Source organism: Leptidea sinapis, chromosome 27, assembly GCF_905404315.1.
Source record: "Leptidea sinapis chromosome 27, ilLepSina1.1, whole genome shotgun sequence".
Lineage (NCBI taxonomy): Eukaryota > Metazoa > Arthropoda > Insecta > Lepidoptera > Pieridae > Leptidea > Leptidea sinapis.
In genome coordinates, this window is record NC_066291.1 from 3206787 (window position 1) to 3227737 (window position 20951).

At 33.0% G+C, this 20951-nt stretch overlaps 1 protein-coding gene across 2 annotated transcripts in view; it reads left to right on the top strand.

Moving 5' to 3' along the window:
* The first annotated feature begins 211 nt into the window (after nucleotides 1-211).
* The window catches only part of LOC126972746 (RING finger protein nhl-1), a 132098-nt gene continuing 111358 nt past the window's right edge, over nucleotides 212-20951 (top strand). For both annotated transcript variants that reach the window (XM_050819757.1, XM_050819760.1), the window contains exon 1: nucleotides 212-361. The gene's annotated coding sequence lies outside the window, so the exon portion shown is untranslated. The remainder of the gene's footprint in view (nucleotides 362-20951) is intronic.

Genomic DNA, 20951 nt, shown 5'->3' on the forward strand with positions numbered 1-20951 from the left:
GTTATCGTTTTTTAAACAATTTTTCACACTAATCTGAACCTTTATGATTTTCAAAATTGTTAAACATTGGAAGTGAGGTATTGACTTTTAAATGACCCACTTTTTCAAATACCTTAGAATTAAAACAGATTAGTTACAGCTTTGTTACAGAATCAACGAAATACCTAATACATGACGTCGACGCGACTCTTAAATATCGCACAGCTGAATAGTTTCATCTTTTTTTAGAGTGCGCGTGAACACTCACAGACTCTTAGTATTAGAGTGCTATCGCGTTTAGTGAGTGAACACAATGTAATATACTTGCGGTTTTAGTGATTTTGTGTTAGTATTAATCAAAATGAGAAGAAAATTGCAGAAGGTCAGTTCAATTTTATTTCTACTATTCAGCAATTTCTTACATAAAATATCAATTAAATTATTAGTCTTAATTAGTTGTCTTTTTTTATTATTAGTCTGATAAAAAGTTATATATTTGTAGGTTTTTTCTGTATTAAATTTCATTCAGAAGTATTATCAATACCTTTAGCTAAGTATGTATAAATATAGGTTGATCTCAGATCTTAAAAAACCGTTGAAATTATTTTTACTTTGAGCTTGTAGTATTGTCCAAGGCCATTTAACACCTGTCAACCTACAGTTTAATATTATATCTGTTAATAGCTAACAGAGGCTCATTTGCGGTAATTTTATATTGTTCACGTTATGTTTATGTGTGAGATGTAAATTATAATATATTAATAAATACTATAATTAGTTATTATTATTTTAATATATAAAATATGTATAAATATATTTTTACTAATAATAGCACTTACTCCTAATACGAATTTTCGTCAGGAAGAACGAGCTATACGGGTCATCTCATATTATATGATCACCGCTGCCCATGCTTTTTTTTATGGAAAAGGAGGACAAACGAGCGTACGGGTTACCTGGTGTTAAGTGATCACCGCCGCCCACATTCTTTTGCAACAACAGAGGAATCACAGGAGCGTTGCCGGCGTTTAAGGAAGGTGTACGTACTGTTAACATCAAATAAATCACAAAAGCGCTGCCGACCTAATAAAGCGTCGTAAAAAAAGGGGAAACGCATTGGTACGTGGCGGGCAAAGATAAAACTGGGGGAACTGCGATGAGAGTTAAAGGTTATTTATTCTATTGTGCCACCGCATGTTTGATTTTATTTCCATATAATATATATATAGCAAAAGCGTACAGTTTTCTAAAAGGCTGGCAATTTCTCTATTGTTGCAAGATAGTGTGGGCGGCGGTGATCACTTAACATTAGATGACCCATACACTGATTTGTCCCACTCCTCCTCGATAAAAAACCAAAAATACAGCGCTGCAAATTTTATTTCTCAGTAGCCACAATAGGTACAGACCCCCATAATATATCGTTGGAAAGATCTTAATGAGAGAAGCTTAAAATTGAGTTTTGGTTTTTAGGCGGCCTCAAAAGGTTTCCCATAGAGTAACATTAAAAATGAGGTTTTTTCACAAGGACGTGCTAGCAATGGCCATTTTTAACCGACTTCAAAAGGAGGAGGTTCTCAATTCGATTGGTATTTTTTTTGTATGTACACCGATTACGCTGAGATTTATGAACCAATTTACGTGATTCTTTAGTTTGATGTGGAATCGTTGCCATTTGGTCACATAAAAGTTTCACATAGTGTGGCCTAGTAGTTTTCATTTTATGAACATTTGTTATGAAAATTCATGTTTACGTGAACAATGTAATTTTATTATGTTTTGCAGATTTTATAGGAGTTTTCATCGTTTCGTTGATAATAAAATATTATTATTTGCTTAGTTAATTATCTTAGGTTACCTATCATTCATAGCTAACAATTTTTTTTACAATATTTCATTATCACACAAGAACGTAAAATAGAGTTTCAAACAGCATTTTTCGGAGTAAAAATAAGAGTATTTTATTAATATTAAAGGTATCAAGTTTTCATGAGGTGTATTGAATTAAATCTTAAGTTATTTTATACTTTTTACTTTTTGAAGTCGGTTTTTTAACGTAGTTTTTTTTAACAAATTGCCAAAATGTAAACAAACGTTGATATCAACATTTTTTCTAAGTTTTAATTACCATAGACAACACCACATTGATGTCAAATTCAGGGTTCAATCAGGAATTTTGAGAGGCACTACATTATATAGGCTGGGCGTGTCTCTTACCATCAAGTTCTACGTTCGTCCGTCCTTACGTCCTACTCGTAAATTATGGATACGTCACCACAGTTTTAAAATAATTAAAACAAAACAGTAGAGATAGAAATATATTTATTTAGCACAGTGAGTGACAATAACATAACATATTGCGAAAACACTTGGTAAACGATATGAAGTTACGTCAGTTCGTAAAGGGATTTTGACAGGAGGCGAAGAACTGATTACAAACCAGCACATTTATAAATCATAGAATAACTTAGCCTATTTAATATAATATTATACAATTTTAGGTGGCCTGCGCAAAAAGACACAATATCCGTGAATCTTTATCCTCTATATATTAAGTCTTTTTTTTATGAAAATAGGATGTTCAGCTGATGGTAAATGATACGCCCTACCCAGTGCCAGGATTCTTGAAAAACCCAAAAATTCTGAGCGGTACTACAATTGCGTTCGTCACCTTGAGACATAAGGTGTTAAGTCTCATTTGCCCAGTAATTTCACTTGCTACGGCGTCCATCAGACCGAAACACAGTAATGTTTACCACATTACTGCTTCACGGAAGAAATAGGCGTCGTTGTGGCACCCATAATATAGCCGTCTCCTGTGCAAAGGAGCCTCCCACTGGTATTAAGTAAGTCTTCTTTGTCAAAGAAACTTTAATATATTTCACGAAATTGTGCTCAGTGAGTCCTAGTATACTATCTGGTATTTTACTGTAAAAGTTAATACCAAGACCAAGAACTATGAAGGACTCTGAACTCTAGCTAACTTATTTTAGTAGCACGTTAATACTACGACTTACCAATACTTTGTTTTTTAAAATACAATGAAAATAATAAAATCAAAACATTTACCCATGGCTTCTGCAATTAATAGTAATCAAATTTAACTTCCATGACAAATTTGTACTTAAAAAATACTTAGGACATTTTGTACGAACAATTTTTGATACGAATAAAATTCACAACTTTTATCGACTTAGCAAAAAAGTAATTTGTAACAAAAGAACGCGAATTCGAAGGATACATTTCTTTTATTTCCGCTGGGTATCATTCAGATTGATATTCAAAGTCCATCACGGAAAAGGGACACCTACGGGACGAAACAGATTAATAACTCCATAAATTGAATAATGCACGCTTGTGGCGATTTTATTTAGGTCTTGGAAATGATATTTTCACTTCATATTTATGTTTTAATATAATTTTAATTTATAACATTGATATTCGTTTAACTATATTTAATATTGGCAATCTTAATATTACTGAAGCAACTTAGCAAACATGAGTATTTTCAAAATTTTGCAATTACCTTCATATTTAAGTTACGGGCAAGGCTTAAGTGACTTCCGATTTCGTCAGATTCTTTCTCTTCTGTTATGTATTCGTTTCATCCGAAAAACTCCCCAGTTTTAAAGCAAAGGTTTGTTTATTTGGGTAATTCTCATGAGCGATTTTTAATCGAATTTTATGTGTATCTCTTTACAGTACCGTCTTTTTAAATTTATTGGTTGTTGAGGCTATCAGACGGCGGAATTCTATACCGATTTTATATTAAAAAAGCTCAGATACTCAATAAATTCAAGAACTTAATAGAAACCTATTTCTTGGAACAAGTCGTTTGGTGAAAATATATAGTGGTTATACTATTACTTATTATTTTTATAGTTGTTAAATTCATTTAATTTTTATTTTTGCCTCTCCTTTTGTGCGTTTATCTAAAAGTTTATATGTATGTATATATTATATCTTATAGTATGTTAATTTAATGCCTTTTGTCAAGTTGTATATGAAATTTCCAACAACTTTAGGTTACCTGGAAGAAATCGCTGAGTAGCGATAAGGTCATCTAATTGTGCTTCCATAACTTTTATATTTACAAATTGTAACTATATTATAGTGCGATAAAGAATTTTCATTCATTCATTCATTAAGTGGCATTATTTATTTAACACACAATCTCACACCCGTGTGTGTTGGGTTCACGACTTCATATGTACACACGTAAACAATATTAAATGTCTGACACCTAAACAGAATGCTAATTATGCCGACTATATCCGAATGAGTGTTTCATAGCTGATCATGACGACTTAGTAAAAACTTAAGAAACTAAGGCGTCCTTCTAAAATCTATAAAAATCATAGTTTTAGTTATATTTAGACTCTGCACTGACTCACCAGCTGGCATCCAAATCTCTCGACCCACCTGTATGTATTGCGTCTTGGCTGAAATGATGCATATCTCGATGACATGTGATATTTTTGTAAGCAACGTAATATTATTCTACACTTCAAAAGTAATGTTGCTTTTGTCTAAAGCTAATGATAATCGCAAAAGAAACACGAGCATCAATATTTATATAGAAATCCACACGTGCAGATGATGTTTTTGGAAAGATTACTTCTGTATGCACAATGAGCACTTTCAAGAGGGGAAAAGTTCAAGGTCGCTAAACCCACACAAATATGAAATGGTACATATTGCGCAAATTATATGCATGGCGACATATTATATTTTTATAATGCTGCACCTATTGTGAAAGTTGCACTCCACGATAGAGGGATTGGCACTGATTATCAATAAAAAGTCCTCTAACTTATTTCTGAGGAGGATATACATACATATATATGCTATCTGTATGTGCTCCTTTATAGTGTAATTTTCAACTTTTCTTAAAAGTTCAAGAAAATTGTAGAATAAACTTCTTTGATCCTCACAAGCTGGCAGGCATCACGCTTGTTATTCCTTGGGTTCAGCAACAGAATATGCATTGTATCTGGTGATATGTACGGTCTTATATCTTCTTATTTCCTATTATTGTGTATTTTCTATCGCATTTGTCATGGAGAGTGTTCCGAAGAGCTGTTTCACCTGATTCCTGCCGCCGAATCCTACCTTCGCACGACACGCCATAAATTCTTTTTATTAAATTTTATTTCTAGCCATAACATCTAGTGCAGTTTTCAAGGAGCTTTCTTCCACGTACTACCAAGCTGTGGAATAAGCTTCCTTGTGTTTCTGGGACGATACGACATGGGTACCTTCAAAAAAAGCGCACACACCTTTCTTCAAGGCCAGCAACGCTCTTGTGATTCCCGTACGCTCGTTTACCAAAAAAAATATTATATGCCTTTAAATGATCCCTATGGATCACGAGAGTATAAGTAGAGCAGTAACAATCTACTACTACTGTTATTGTGTCACAAATTATTATTAAATTGTATGTTATAAAGCTAAATTGAAAATAAGAATTTAATATAAATATCTAACCCCCGTTAAATCTACATCCAAAGTCAAAAGTCAAAGTCAATTTTATATATGCTAGCGAAAGAGAAAATAACCTTAAATAAAGCAAAGTTATTATTAATAAGAGTATTGAAACAAGTTTATAATTGGCTTAATTGGAACGAATCCTATCTTTCACATGTCAGAATATATATACTCACATGAGTTTTCAATTTATCAAAATAAAACGTTTCAACAGATCGTTACGTTGGATAACACTTTACATATTTGCAATTAAATGTTAATAATACTTTAAAGCTGCGGACTTCAGTACTAATTACATATTAAAATTAGCGCGTTTTGTTTATTTTACTCTGTATTTTCGTAATGGAGGTAATTGGGTCTGGCATTTATGTCTCCTTCTATATGAGTTTATTTTAATTCATTGTTTAATAAACAAAGACATGAAATAATTAAAGCTATCTTTGCTACTATTGTACCAACTCATCTAATTGTCTAGTTTCAACAAATAAAATTTGAAAAACAAAATTTTATTAACGATGCGGGACTCGAACCCACGACCTCCGGCGTTCTCTAAACAAAAAAACAAGTATTGCTTACTGACGCTCATGCCTTTTTGTAACATGAGATAATTAAAAGAGTGATGCTAACACTCAAGGAGCACTTAAATCATATTTCACTGTACGTATCGAACGGACGCGGAGAAACTCTTCTTCTTTCTCCTTTATTTTCGCCCTATTCCATTTTATTTCGGCTCTCTTTTTTATTGATCTTCACCAGGATGTTCGGTCCTGAGTTATTTGCAGATCTATCTGGGCTGTTTGTAGATCATTGCCATGATAATCAAGGTCTTCCTCTTCCTCTCGGCCTGGTGTTAATATCAAGCACTCTCTTGGTCATGTGATCTTTTCCACTGAAACTGCCTGTTTTAATTGTTTTCAAAGTTTCTTTCTGCTCGATTATACAGAGTTCTTTGCAAATTTAAGCTATTCCATCTAAAACCAAGGATAACTCTTCCTTTAGACTGGATGGTTGGTTCTCAGGCCACACTGTTTATCTATAATAATGTAGAATCTCATTTCGTTGGTAGCACGCTGTCGTAATTTCATACTTAAAGTCCTGAGAGACAAGATTACAGTCGAGGCAACTAACACAAATTATGATTTTAGTTTATTAGTTGGGGCGTCCTCTAGGGGTTTTAATGTTTCTCTTAATATTACTAATATCCTTGCTGTAAATAGAATTAATATTGATAGATGAAGGGAGATATTAATTAAATAGATATTTGTGTTTTGAAATTAAAGAAAAACTCATTCGAGAATACCAACTTCTGTATTTGTTGGATGATTGGATTAGTTGGTTGTGATTACTGAATATGACAGTAATCACGACCATCATGTTCACTAAGCATCCTTCCACAAACATCGTATTCAAGCTCTTAAGGTTTACGGTATATTTTTTATAACTTTTTATGAAATATTCGATATTTGAAACGCTTTTAACCATGAACATGATTCATATGTTGAATGCTGCCTTCTAAACTAATTGTAACTGTTATCTATATAGCAGCTTATGTAAAATACTTTATTGATTGAAAAGAGTGCTGTTGAATTTCTTGTTTGTTCTTCTCTCGAGCTCCACTTTTGGTGGCAGGTTCAGTTATTTAGAAGAAATATTTAATTATAGTGATGATTCAAAAGCGTTTTTTTATGCCCAATTGAATAAAGTTTATTTTACTATTACTTTGACTCTATGTTCACATATACCTATTAAATTATAATAAGGTATTCTGAGAAATTTGAACGGTTTCAGCTAGAGATAGTTAAAATTTCATTGATTTTCAGAATCCCAATATAGTAAAGGACAGAATGGCTGAAAATTTTCAATGAAGTGAAGGATAAACGAGCGTAAGGATCGTGTAACCTGATGTTAAGTTATCACCGCTGCCAACATTTTCTTGCATTACCAGAGGAATCACAGGCCTTTTACTTAAAGTTAAGGTATACATGCTTAAAATGTCTTGTTTTATTGGATAATTTGTTTTGTTTATTGATCAATACGACGCGTTATTTATTTTTCAAACAAATACAAATATACCATTTATAAAATATATCCCAAAAATATCACTTATAAAACTAATAAATTTAGATGAGAGGTAAATATAAAAAAGAGACAATAAATAAAATATTGTTAAAATTAAATTTTGCGTTGTCATTGTGTTTTAAGATAAACCAAATATTAAATAACATTGTTACTTAGAAAAGGTTTATAATAATATAAAACCAATTCTTAACACTGCATATGCTTTGTAAATGAAATATAATCTATACTTCACAATATTTATTGGAAAGTTATATTTCCATATAATAATAATAATACTTAGAAAAATACATCATACATTATTTTTCAAAACACTAAAGGTGAGCAATATGAGCTCGAATTGAAAATCGTGAAAAATCACCATTTTTAAACTCTAAAGCTAAAAGAAGCTTTGAAAGTTAACGGCGCGAGCTTCAGCTTGTTATGTGCTGTTTATTTTCGTGTTCATCCTCGTTTAACTTTCCGGAAAACTTAGTCTTATCGTATCGTAACTAAGAAATTCAAGCGATTCGAATTGATCGTAATAATGTGTGCATATTGTTAATATAATTTTGAAGAAGTTTTTTTATTATTTTCAGTTTTGGTAACATTTTTGTGATTTTTCATCTCATTTTCATTGGTCACTGGTCACATAATAGTAGAAAATCTTCGTTGCACATCCTCTCTTGAAACTCCAGAGGAATTATACACATGTCGTATTGGCCCGGAAATTCCGCGCAATTGTACAATTTGGTTGGACGTGGTTGAAAGTTCTTTGACTACTACTTGCTTATGGAGAAACGTCACACATCCGTTTAGCAAAGCTATTCCTTGTGGCCTATGATACTATAGTGGATATCAGCGGATAGGACCAGATGAATCCCTCCAGAACTATTTTGGTGTTCGTGTGTTACTGTTCGGGAAGCAGACATTTTGCAACCAGATTAATAAAATAAAATATTATATTGTAAGTGACTCAGACTTAAACTTAAAGCTAGATTAGTTATATCCGATAGACATGCTCAATATTATTAATATTATTATGCTACATGGTCAATATGGTTTGGAGATACCAAATACTGAATACACGCCAGATCAAAATTCCCAAGAATATGAAATTTAATTGTATGAAACGATGAAAATTATAGGAAATGAAGTTCTGTTATCACTGACTACTTGTATTTGGACGACAGGTACACTCATAAAAAAATATAAATATAAATAGAAATCATGAATCATTTTCTGTATAGCCAAGTGGTTAGCGATCCTACCTACTAAGCTAGAGGTCCCGGGTTCGAATCCCGGTAGGTGCAAGCATTTATATGATGAATATGGATGTTTGTTTCCGAGTCATGGATGTTTAAATGTATTTATGAATGTTTATATGAATTTATGTATGTTTAAGTAAGTATATTGTATTAAATATATCATTGTCTTGTAACCCATAACACAGGCTATATATGCTTAACTTGGGGCAAGATTATTTGTGTAAAAAGTGTGTCAATATTATTATTATTTCCGGCCACTTGAAAGAATACGACAATGAGTCGTGTTAATATAGTCATTCTTGTTCTAATTAATTTTTAGGATGCTGTTGCTTCATAATCTATTCCCTAAATTTTGCGTTTTGTTGCATAAAGTAAATCTCATTGGCTGCTTCAATAATCTTGATGCGATATCGGGTAATTAACCCGATATCGGTAACTTATTCCGATAACGCGTCGTTTCACCTTATTTAATGTCATACCCGCTGTCAATGCTGGTTAGGGACACCAGAAGAATTACTGGGGTTTTATTGCACTTACAGTATAATAACACAATTCCTTTTATTCTTGCTATTAATTTATTGGAAAAGAAAAGACAATAATAGGAAAAACATAAACATTTCCCAGCTTTTTTTATGATAATAAGGGACGAGACGAGCAGGACGTTCAGCAGATGGTAATTTATACGCTCTGCCCATTACAATGCAGAGCCGCTAAGAATTTTTGAAAAACCCAAAAACTCTGAGCGGATCTAGAACTGCGCTTGTCACCTTGGGACATACGATGTTAAGTCTCTTTTGCCCCGTAATTTCACTACCTGCGGTACCCTTCATACAGAAACATAGTAATGCTTACACATTAGTGCTTCGCGGCAGAAATAGGCGCCCTAATAAATAATAAATACCTAAGTTACCTTCTTCAGTGAAAAATGCTTTTATCACATTGATTGATATGTCCTGCGCATTACAATGCAGTGCCACTAAGAATTCTTGAAAAACCCAAAAATTCTGAGCGGATCTAGAACTGCGCTTGTCAACTTGAGACATACGATGTTAAGTCTCATTTGCCCCGTACTTTAACTAGCTATGGTGCCCTTCATACAGAAACATAGTAATGCTTACACATAAGTGCTTTGCGGCAGAAATAGGTGCCCTAATAAGTAATAAATACCTTAGTTACCTTCTTCAGTGAAAAATGCTTTTATCACATTGATTGATATGTCCTGCGCATTACAATGCAGTGCCACTAAGAATTCTTGAAAAACCCAAAAATCCTGAGCGGATCTAGAACTGCGCTTGTCAATTTGAGACATACGATGTTAAGTCTCATTTGCCCCGTAATTTAACTAGCTATAGTGCCCTTCATACAGAAACATAGTAATGCTTACACATAAGTGCTTTGCGGCAGAAATAGGTGCCCTAATAAGTAATAAATACCTTAGTTACCTTCTTCAGTGAAAAATGCTTTTATCACATTGCCCTTGAAACACCAATGATGAAAGTTCTTTGCAAAAATGGAAGTGACGTTGAAATACCGTCATCAACCAACAGACGTTCACAATTGGACTTCGCCTCAAAAGTCGTTAAGAAAACCGATTTTCCGTTGTCCGCATCCATCGGCTCCTGTGACCTTACCTTAATTATCGTCCACCCTTTTGCTTTCTATTATATGTTCGCAAAATAAGTATTTAAAGACATACAAAAATAAAGGTGAATGGCAGGTTTCAGTGGAAGTCTCGTACACCAAAAAAAAGTCGTGTTGAAACATGAAATATTTACATTTAATAGATTATTGTATTAGAATATGTGGTATTAATTTTCTTTTTTTTTATAAAGTTGGGAGTCATATGTTAAGTTTATTTTTTAAGAAGTTTTGGGGTTATGTTACGACCCCGTTTGCTTGACTTTTAGAGATCAATACCTACACAAATAATTGAAACAAAATCATTCTAATATACACACTTACATACATATGTATATGTATAAATAAACGGTCAGATAAAAAAGCAAGAAACATAATTGAACCAAAATATATATTTATACGCGTCGAACTGAGAAGCTTCCTTGTGCGGTGTTTCCGGGACGATATGACATGGGTACCTTCAAAAAGTTGGTGTTGTTCAAAAGGTGTTGCAAGGGAATGTGGGCGGCAATGATCACTTAACACCAGGTGACCCGTACGCTCATTTGTCTTCCTATTCCATAAAAAAAATCCCTTTTTGAAGTCTGTTAAATGCTACCTACTGCTCAACTAGCAATAGCGGTCTTCTTCGTGTAAAACCACAATTTTCTCATGTTCTAGGATACTTTAGTACTCCCACCAGGCAGTCTACTACTACTACATAATATACTACTTGCATATTTTGAATAACAAAAACAGCTTTTCATTAAATGGTCTTTATTGAGACATAACTTATCTACATGTAGTATAGAAACGTATGGATAGCGGCGCCTATTCAATCAACTACACTCTTAAAATAACGTCATCCAAGAAGTTAGCTGGTCGCGTCACTCCCTCATGGCGTGCATAGCCCAGGTACCAGATGATACTCATCACATGGGAGCAACACCCCACAGTTCTCAGCCCTACAATGCAGTTGCAATAATAACTTATTATTGGTTCTCTGCCACGATTACCTACTTCAGTTACAATAAAAAGAAAGTATGTTTTTCCTGAAGAGTGGCGAGACTTTATATTTGCCCGAAGCAGCATTAGATTTATTCCCTGCAATCCAGGTATTTGGTCACGGTTCACTTCTAATGTGTAAATACCGTGAAACATGAAATGTTCACCGACATATGAACGCGCCTGCTTTATTTGATAGGTGCCACAAGCAAAAACTATCAAGTCAGCCAAAGTTTGAAGCAAATAATTGGAACTCCTCTGAGTGTATAAGTATGTTGCGTCTGCGATTGTAATGGCTGGTTTTTGCTCTGACGGAAGATCAGGGTCCCCAAGAGTACCATCTGCAACAATTGAATTTTTTGCTGCCATTTGCTCTCTGTCACACGTACGATCGGCATTTTTGCTGCAATAGTTCAGATTCGACTCCACAATCACAGCACAAAATAAGACGTATTAACAAAACACAGAGTCCTTTCGCAAACTATACAGTTTTTTGAACGAAGGAGCACAAACTCAACTCAACGTCGTTGGTAAAATATGTAGTAATAAATAAGCCAATGTTTCAAAAAACACACAGTACACGACATAAAACAGCTAGTAAATAGAGTTTCACGTTTTTGCAAATGTGAAATTCAAATACCCTGATTTTCACTTTGACATGACAGTTGCTCTTTTTTTGGCTTGCAAGAATTTTTAAAACAATCTATGGGCATCCCCGAAAATGGGTTGTAAAATTATTTAAATAATGGCGTTCCGTTTCTCTTTGTAAATTGAGTTTTATTTAATTATCTTCTTTCCCCTACTTTAAAAAAATATTTGAAAAACTGAAAAAAGAGCCAGTTGCGAAATACTAAAGTTGGGAAAATATAAACCAAAAACATTCTTTTAATAGGGCGGTACACCAGATGCCGTTCTCATTTCTAAAAGTTTCCCTGCTGTTCAAATGTCAAATTCGAAATAGTGCTGACAAAAAATGCAATTCATAAAATGAATTTGAATAAAATCAACATAAAATTTAATCTCGAGAAAGAGTTAGAAACGCACTTATATATAAGTGGGCACTTGTAACGGATCTTGAAACTTCTGTTTTCAGAACATTCCAGAATATACATAAAAATGTTTCCTTTGGGTAATTTTTGTTTAATATAAGAGAGATTCGAGCAAATACTGTGCAGGTACTTTGAAGCTGTCTCAAGTAGCAAAATATTCATTTTTAGGCATTGTTCAAAGTACTTTGAAGTATTCTAGACGTAAAGAACATATTCAAAGTTATATATGCTTTTAATAAACCTTTAATCTTAATTTGTTTAAGTTATATATAGACCACGTTTATGTTATCATAATATCCTTTATTGTAATTGTCCATAAATCAAATCAAAATCACTTTATTCATGTAAACGTCATGGAAATGACACTCGTGAATGTCAAAAAAAAAATTTTGAATCTACTAAATACTTTACGTATGTCATTTACTTACATGATAAGAGGCTTAGATAATTAAATTTATACGTCTAGATAGAGCTTCTTGCTGTTAGGCAACGCACGAAAACAGGCCAGGTTTATAACTTTAGTATGCATGACAGCTACGTTATACATTCGCGGTTTGTTAGGCTATTTGTTACAGTGAGTGTGCGTTGCTGAAAAAAGAGGTTAACGGTTTGCCCCTATTTTTCGACATATTCACTGCAGTCTTAGTCTGTCTATAAATTATTTAAGACAAGTGATTACGAGACAAGAAAGATATGAATATTAAATCCGACTATGATGCGATGCCGCTGTGTTTTGGGGTTATTTCTTAACAACTTACATTAACTTAATTATATTTAATTACAATTTCACCTCAATTCATTTGTCTAGCTACAACTATATGAAAATTGTTCTAATTTTTTATTTATCGCTTTAAAAAGTGCAACGGGATACATAATATGATATGGTAATAAAGTTTGATATGATATAAGGAGTATTTATATTAATAATTAAAAAAAGTAAGCTGAAGATACTTATATCCTTTTGGAATAAAAATGTATAGTAAAATGGTTGTAAACCAGAGATCATTGAAATCCGTCTACCAAAGTTCAAACATATTTCCTTAGCTTCTTACAGTCCCCTTCAACTTCCATCCTCCAACCTTCGTACAAGTCTTATCTCTGACATCCAGCCTTTTAAGACACTTTTTATTTGCTTTACCTGAATGTATGTTTGTTTGTAACCGACTTATATGGGTGCAATTTGACCCACTTTAAAAGGCCGAATTTCGTTCAAACTTCGTAGATTTTGGGCAGGAATTGATGTTCATTTTAAATTTTAACCATTATCTTTTCAACCAAATCGTGTTTTTTAGTTTTTTAAACTATTTTTATTTATTACATTTCCTATCGTCGAGTATACGTATAGAAGCAGGCCACCCTTTACTGAAAAAATATTAAGATTAAATTTGACAGCGTTAATTTTGTTCTGGTACAGTTCTTTTACAGCTCAAAAACATAATAATATATTACTTACATATGAATAATACTGTGTGTTAAGAAATTAATAACACTCTCGAGCATTGAGAACCTGACAAGTTATGATAATAATTATATAAATAACCGGCTTACCCGACAGACCCTGTTCAATCATTAGAACAAAAAAATGGATACATAATAAATAGATATATTATTCCATGGTGGACTTTTCTGTAGACCTATATAAGATACACAATTACACCAAACACTATTTTGTTCCTGTACCTCCAACAAATACCGTTCATATAATATACAAAAACATAACAAATTATATACTTAAACCTTCCTCTAAAACCACGCTACCCATTGGTGATAAATCGAAATCAGTGCTGTAGTTTTTGAGTTTATCGCGAACAGATAGACGAGGCGGAGGACTTTGTAAAACAAAGTCCTCCACCTGTAGTATGTAGGGTTACCTTAATATTTCTAATTTTATATACTAGAAAAATAAGCCCAAAATAAAAAATATACAATGCTGTAATAAATTCATCACACTTCAAAACTTCTCCCTTGTTAATAAAGTATTTTTAACAAAATTCTACACACAATAGGTGCGGACAACAATAAAAGGAAATTTCGGGCTTACAATACAAAATTTGGGTGTCGAGGAAAATTTCATAAGTATAATACAGTAATCCTTTCCCGTGTCCTCGACATTTTTATCTCACTTACAAAGCGATACCCGAAAATAATATCAAAGGATGACCCGAAATATTATGTGCAAGCGTTTGTTAGGGTCTTTGAAGATTACGCGTTCTTAAATAATCATTAATTTTGATTTGATCACCATGAAAAAATTACGTTTTGGCTGTGTCACCGACTTTTTTCTGTATTTAACGTGAATCGATATATCATACAAAATAGCATCCGTTTGAATAATATGTTGATATTATATAATATTTGGTCATTATATTATATCGAAGATATGACAATATGAGACGACTTAACACTGAACAAAAAGTCTGTGTGTTCTTAGGGTTAACCTTGATTAAATTTTGCCAGTCCCATTTCGAAACAATATCGATTTCAGAAACAAGTAAATGTATTTCGTGAACGCTATCTTGAGAGATGTTCGCACAGATGCTGTAAAAGCATACCCCGTGTCCATATAATAATGATTTGCTTCAAACCAAGCGGAGGGAATCATAGAATTGAACTTTAATTATTTTTTATAATTTTTAGGCAGAGCATTCCAACGGTGATACTTACCTTGGTGTTCCGATCAACCATAAAGCTAACCCTAAGTAAAATTTGGTTTATCGATCGATCGATAGCTTGTGAGCGTGTCCTTCTCCAGGTATCCCAAGCTGGACGTTGATATTTGACTCCATAACTTTGAAAAAACAGCGGTAGTTGGAGGTATCCAACAAGGAAGTATTCGCGGTTTTTAGTGATCGCTGCCACTTATACCTTATTCCATGATTTGGGGACTACATGTGATACTAAGCATAGTTGAAAACGGCGGGTCGACACCAGTTTTGAACTCATATCGGTAGACTATCATGGAATGTTATCATCCGTTAGATATAGGAATTTCCAAGATGTGAAGAATTTTAGTTACAATCATCGACATCGTCAGGCTGGAAGCGAAAAAAGAGCCAAGGAGATTCGTTTTGTGGACAACCAAGACCTGCTTTGCTGCATCTGCTGCGTCTTCCCTGTGCAGTGACCGAATTTCAAATTGATTGATGATCAGAATGCATGAGTACTTGGGAACCTGGATGTATGATTTTACTGCTTTATAGGTTTCTGGTATTCCCTAAATGCCACCATATTGACCCCACGCTTGTTTTTTGTACGAGGCTATTTTGAAGGTAAGGTCGTTGAATGAATGTTGAGATCTGCCACCGGTAGGCCACGATAATATTGGAATGAAAAGTACCATATATTGCATAGCCACGGCAACAAACATCAGCAGCGATCTATATTATTCAGCGAAAAGTAAATTGTAGCATCTATGTTTAGAATGCAAAGAAGGACCGCATCTCATTTCAATCTGCAGACCTGTAATATCCCAAGCGGTGGAACTAGGAGCAAAGATCTGGGAGCAAATGATGACATCCCCAAAGGAGGGGTTATAGTATGTAATCTAGACACAATATAGTCAACAGACGGCACAAAACTAAAGGTGACTAGGATTTTCAATGGTGCAGTAACCAGTTGTTTCAAACTAAATGTAAAGTGAAATCGCAAGCAAATCTCCTCGAATTATCGGTGTTACTGGTAATGAAATTATTTATTTGTATGAATCGTGGTAACATAGTTGTTAACAATTAATAGGTGTACAGCACAATTCGCCAATATATCGGCATAGAAATAAATATTTGATAGTCAATATTGAAATTTTTATATGTATACGTCATTAATACACATTACATAGCTTTAATTCAATAATATAGTATAAAATAAACATTAGCTTGTAGATACCTCTCAAAAAATAACATTTTAATACTATTATTTTTGGCTAAAGAATTCTTTTAAACTATAAAAACATTAATCTATTAGCCATAATTTTTATGCATTAATGTTTTAGGCATCTCTCTAATATTCTTTAGAAGGTGGTTAAAGACCCTAATACACATAACATTTGCGTTATTTTGATGAAGCGCTGTTCTACAGTATGGCATCAGAAGGCGATTGGATCTTTTAATCCTAATATGGAATAGTCTTTTGCTGGTTTAAAAAGTTCACCATGTTTTTTAATGAACATACAAATTTCTAATATATATAGACCAGTAAGCGTTAACAGAAGGTGCTTTTTGAAGCCGAGCTATTTGAGGTGTTGGGCGTTGAAAACTCTGTGTTGAGGATCTCACACCGGAATCTCAAGAAGAATAATCATTGCAGTCTATTCACAGACAGAAAACGGGTAGAACTGCCTTTCCCGCGCTGCCGTAATGGTACTTCTTAATTAAGAATATTGATCTTTACTAAATCTATAGTGAGTCCGCGTATGATGACGATAATATACATATTACAATAATGATAAGCTGCTTTATCTTTTTGCTATACAGATATAGCAAAAAGATAAACACGTTTGCCTTAAGTAATACGTAAAATATTCTGATGACTGTCACCTAAATCAACTCAGTATAGAACGGAAAAAGGCCCAAGAAATATCTTCAGTAAGTCATAAGGTGCAAATGTTACATAAAAAATAAAGCTTTTCCTTGTAGATTACACCTGCTTCGCTTTCTTGACGAAATCTCTCAAGTTTACGACTGGATTATGTCGGACAAAAACGGCGTTGAATACTTCCATAGTGTCGTGATGTAGTGTTTCATAACTTTTTTTATCCCACGATTATCGTAAATGTTAGGATTTGTAAAGTTGACAACTGTTTTGATACTTTTTGTTTCCTGTTTTACTCTGAATTGAGTCAAATGATATTTATAGAACTTCTGTTTTCTTACTCACTTATTCTACTCCTTTCAAAATCGGCATGTGCCCCCCCGGCGGGGCCCCGCCACGGTGTACCATAGATCAGCGCGATTATAGCTATAATCAAGAACATAACCCAATTAAGCACAACCACGATACTCGGTTGATGTCCGCTGGTAAGTTCGAGGTTCCTAGAATCAATAACTACTACGGAGATAGGACTTTGAAAAAACGCCTACCTTATCTATTAAACAGCTTGCCTGAGGACATCCGACTAGAAATCAGTAAAAGAAAATTTAAAACTAAACTTAAGAAATATTTATTGTCAACACTGCCTTAAAATTAAAATTAGATTTTTTATTATATTTTTTATCAATATTTGTTAATTACACTTGTATAAAATCAATGTTCTAATAAGCACTAATGTATTACAAGAGACTTGATCCTGCAGACAAACTGTCCAAACAGTTTTGCGGGACTATGTTAGCTTTTAAGATTCTTTCTGTAAATTATTAGTATTATTTTTTATTTAAATTATAGTAAAACAGAAGCGAAAACCTCAACCGTGGGTTACCAAAGACTTATACTGCATGCTTCTAAAACGAGATGCTTTATTTCGCGCGTGGAAAGCGTCCTATAATAATATTAACAAACGATTACAGTACACAAAATTCAGAAATAAAGTAAATAAAGAAATAAATGCTGCTAAAAATAAATATAGGCAGAGTCAAATAGAATTATGTAAAGGAGATTATAGGAAAATATGGAGGAATATTAATAGCTGGATAGGAAGGGTGAAACCTAATATAGATAGTGTAATTATGAAGTACATAGGAAAAACCAATAATTTGATAAATATTTGTGATGAATTTTCAAAAAGTTTTACGAAAGAAATCATAGATTTAAAACATGTTTGTAATATGAAATTGTTAGACCGAACGACATATGTAAATCTAAATAATGTATCCTTCAGATTTGCTAAACCCTCATCGAGGGATATTTATAAAATAATCAACAGACTTAATATTGAAAAATCTCCCGGTATAGATAAGATAAGAGTTAAAGACTTAAAATTTATAAACGAAAAGATTAGTCCAGTTTTACCGCATTTTATAAATATTAGTGTTTTAACTGGATTATATCCGAATATATTAAAAAGTGCATTAATTAGACCTGTTTATAAAAGTGGTAGCCATTACGAATATACTAATTATAGACCAATAGCAATATTATCAGTGATAAATAAGATTGTTGAAAAAATAATTGTAGGACAAATTTGCTCCTTTTTAGAAAAATTCAGTATGTTGACACCTCACCAGCACGGCTTCAGACAGGGGCGCAGCACTAAAACAGCGCTTAACAACTTTTCCAACTTTATAAATGATAGTCTAAATAGTGGAAAGCAGGTAATAGCTCTCTTTCTAGACTACAAAAAGGCATTTGAAACTTTAGACCATGATGTGTTGCTGCAAGCCATGGAAGAATGCGGAGTGGGGGGTAAAATGAATCAGTGGTTCAGAAACTACCTCTCTAATCGGACAATAAACACGATGATAAATGGAACCACTGGTGAAGAGGCTAAGGTGACCCTAGGGGTGCCGACTGGCTCTGTATTTGGCGCTATTGGGTTTACAATGCTTGTCAACAGTGTAGTTAACGTCGTGCAAAAATGTAATATTTATATGTATGTTGATGACATGTGCCTATTATATGCGTCTGAAAACATAGAAAGTGCACAAATGGCAATCCAAGACGATTTCGAAAATATTATAAAATGGGCGCATGACAACAGCATCATATTGAATCTAGAAAAAACTAAGTGTTTGCATTTTTTTTCCACCTACAACAGAAATGCAAAAAATATAAACTACAATAATATACCTATAATAGGACATACTTACGAATGTCTACACCGAAATAAAGCAAATTGTAACTGTTCCGCAATAGAATATGTAGAAAAATACAAATATTTAGGATTAGTAGTTGATAAGAACTATAATTTAAAATTACATATTGACGCGCTATGCATAAAATTGAGAGCTATTTTAAGCAAATATTATCAGCTAAGGTACGTAAATAATAAACAAACACTTCGCACTGTGTACTATGCGCTAGTTGATTCGCTTATCAACTACGCTGTTGGTGTGTATGGTCGTACCTACAATACATATACTAAAGAGGTATATATCTTGCAAACCAGATTTATAAAATATTTGGTAAGCAAAAAAGATAAAAATAATTGTAAAGGTGATTATCGAAAACTATATTCACTAACTAAAATACTACCTGTTGATTTAAAAACCAAATTCCAAATAGCAATAGATTTTTATTTTAACGATAGTTTGAAAGTTCCTATAAAAAATAAATATAACTCCAGAAGCGTGAGGGAGGGAAAGTTAATGGTTCCAAAGATTAAAAATTACTACGGCAAAAGATTGAATGAATATGTGGTGCCAGTCATATACAACGAGATAGCGTGGCTGAGGAGTGTTCCCAAACTAAATAAAAATGCAGTTAAATTTAAGATGAAAAATTCGCTGTTGAATAGCATTGAGTAACTCTCACTGAATGTTGTTCAATGTTATTCAACAATAACAAGATACAATAATAGATTTAGTAAATGTTTTCTTTTGTCTAATTTGAATAATTCTAATAATGTTTAGTTGTAAGTCCTAATAGTTTAGATTATAGTACGTAGTAGTTAAGTATGTACACATAATTAAATGTTTTTAAGCGCATTAACTTGCCAACAAACTGTTGAAGTTTGGCAAGATATATTAATAAGTTAAAAGTGTACTTATTTAATTTAAAAATTAAATAAAAAAAAAAAAAAAAAATTGCAAGTATAAATAGATTGCTTATTATTAGGATCATATGAATGAATGTATAACAAAGCTATTGAAACAAGGTATAAGACCATGCAAAATAATCTATCTTATAAACAAAATAAGGGTCTGACCTTGGTACAGTCTGCGTAGTAATTCTCTTTTACCCTAATATTAAATCAAATCAAAACAACTTACGCATGTCGATCAAGGAAATGACATTTGTGAATGTCAAAACTTTTCTTTTCTTTTTACATTTACCACCACTTTGGAAAAGGTTGAGCTTTGATGAGAAGAAGTGGCAAGAAACTCACTGTCACTCTTTTAAGTCAACATTTACAGCTTCACTTCATACACAAATTATGACGTCACCGTAATAATCTGTGTATCGTGATCTAATAATGATTTCTAAGGCGCGAGCCTTAGAAATCTGAGTGTGTTGTGAGCACAGGTTGTGAGCACAGAACAAGTAATATTAAACATCTCTTTAAACTGTTCTGTGGTTGTGAGTGACTCGCTGATGACTATTGAGCCATGACATCATTCATGTTTCGGTTGCCATGGCTGACTGCCATATTTTGTACTTATATTTTATTTTATATCCTTTTATTCTCAATATTTATTATACCTATTAAAACTGAGTCATTTTTGGAAAACTTTTATTGAGTTTTCTCTCAAAATAATTTATTATTTGGGTGTTTAATGATGTCATAATTATATTTAATACTATATACAATTAGCTGACCCAGCAAACGTTGTATTGCCGATATTAAAATCGCGATACAAAAGTAACTATTGATCGTAGATGGGTGAAAATTTGAAGTTGTATG